Genomic DNA, 2,186 nt, shown 5'->3' with positions numbered 1-2,186 from the left:
CAGAAAAACCTATCGATTTGCATCCTCCTAATCAAGGAAGGAACAGTTCTGAAGCTCACCTGGAAAGGGGGAATAAACGATAGAGGATCACGCAGCCGTGGCGGTATTCGGCGACAAGTTTGACCTGTCATCGTTCTCCGTTTGACAGTTTGACAGAATCTACGCATCTCCTATCCCATCTCGGTTCTCAGCCTCTGCTCCTCTTGGGACTTGGCAACCCGGTTAACTCTTTTCTTTTTCCGATGCCAATAGGCCCATACACAGTGGCCCGTTCGAACTCCTCGTCCTGGAAAGCCGCAGAGAGCACCAGGCGAGGCATACATTCTTTTCGTTTAGTACCACATCGCCTGTCGAGGGAGGTAGCAGAGGCAGCGCATCATATTAACAGGGCATTGGGCTACCTTTAAACTCACTTACCTGGACGGGGTCTATGGCTGATCAAGAAGAGTCATGGCCTAGGCTAGTGGCCGACATTGCACTTTGTGGGCGCGCTGGCTTACCATCTCCCCTTTGAGGGAGAGTGGACGTCATAATTTGTGGTAGAGGGGGTACGCGTTCGCGCGGCCCCTACCAAATACGTATCAATTTCAAATTTTTTGGTCCTTTTTGTTTGAAAATGTTCCTTGTTATTATTCTATAAACTCTGAAGTCTTTGAAATTGTGCTTTTTCTGTCCTGTCTGTTTTCGTAGTTTTGCACCTAGTTTGATCCGTAGTTGCTCTGTTGATTTCTCACCCAAGTCTGAACTTGCTAAACTAAGAGCAAATTTGATTGCATGGCGTCAATATCCGGAGTCTGAAAGCAACCACAGTTCACAACACATCGCTTACTAGAAAGAAAAACCAGGCACCGCATGTTAACAGCAAATAATTCTTCTGTTCAACATACTGCTTCTTTTAGTAGCACGTGTTCCTTTTCATGCAGAATGCGTTTTTTTTGCCCTTTCTGAAAGAGACAGGTTTAGATTGAGACGATTCGTCAAACAATGTGGAGAAAATTAGAACTAGCTTGACTGCAAATGTGCTTTGTGCGCTTTTCCTGGCTTCTTATCTGAAGAAGATTATGCTGTGCAAGCTGCAATAGACTGAAAATTAAGGATTCCATATATCCAGGTGATCACTGATGAGCAGAGCTTCTTCACAGTTTAGTACTTGACGAAATAGTTTTTTTTTTTGACGAAATAGCAAAGCTTAGTACTTTAACCATGCATGGAACTAGCCATGTCCAAATTGTTTATTTACTGATTTTTTATGCCTCTACACTGTTGCGATACGAGCATGTATATCCAGGTGTCATGTTCCATCTCTTCCTTCAAAACTCAACTGACAAATATGTATGTGCAGTACTCCAGGGAAAGAAATTCAAGCATAAGTAGGTGGCTGATTGAACGCGTGTCGTCCATGGTTTCTGTCGGCTCAAGTTATTGGTGAACACTATGTCATACTCATCAATACCAAGATAAGGTTAATTATCCTCCTTTGAATCTACATACCAGGACAAGGTCAATTTATCCAAAATAAATCGACAACGATATGAGACGCACCCATTTTTTTTAATGGTCCCTGATATTCTTCCATGCATATTTATGGCTAGCACTCCTGTTCACCAACTTGTCCAGCAAATTTTTCAAATGTTGGGTCAAAATCAATCACAGGTCAGATAATATGGGTGTGGTTGGATTTTGGTAAGATAAACGTACAGGAATTAGTTGTACCAACCCGTTCGCAGAAACACGACCAGTATACCAAATAGGACTAGGTAAAATTCACATCTGTCTGCAAATTGATTTTATGATTGGCTCTGATTGCTTCAAGCAGTCTACAAACTCAAAAGAAAATTTACTTACAACTAAGATGTTACTGATGACTGCGCAGAACAGAAGCTGGATTGTGAGGGAAGGGAGGGACAAGAAACAGTCAACAAACCTGGTTTTTAAGTTCACATCTGATTGGGTCACTCCATTCCTCTTAAAAATTTAATATAGCCGAGCTTTGGGATCTCTCTGTTAGTTAGAAAGAATGAGATTGCATGAATCGATAATCATTGATCGTGTGCATGGTGCACATATATAGGTACAGGGTGGACCGGCTTCTATTTGTCTCCCAAGATGTACAAATATATGAGGGGGAGAGAGAGATACAACGGTATAAATACAAACCCAAGTCCTATACATATGCAGTGGACAAC

The 2,186-nt window shown here is 42.0% G+C and overlaps 1 non-coding gene across 1 annotated transcript; it reads left to right on the top strand.

The window, feature by feature from the left end:
• Nucleotides 1-409: 409 nt before the first annotated feature.
• LOC119319838 lies at nt 410-571 on the top strand. The gene has a single exon (XR_005154661.1). It is a non-coding gene; the product is annotated as a U1 spliceosomal RNA (small nuclear RNA).
• Nucleotides 572-2,186: the final 1,615 nt, after the last annotated feature.

This window comes from Triticum dicoccoides, chromosome 6A (assembly GCF_002162155.2).
Source record: "Triticum dicoccoides isolate Atlit2015 ecotype Zavitan chromosome 6A, WEW_v2.0, whole genome shotgun sequence".
Lineage (NCBI taxonomy): Eukaryota > Viridiplantae > Streptophyta > Magnoliopsida > Poales > Poaceae > Triticum > Triticum dicoccoides.
The sequence above is the reverse complement of the archived record's forward strand: the minus strand, read 5'-3'. Positions and strand labels throughout refer to the sequence as shown.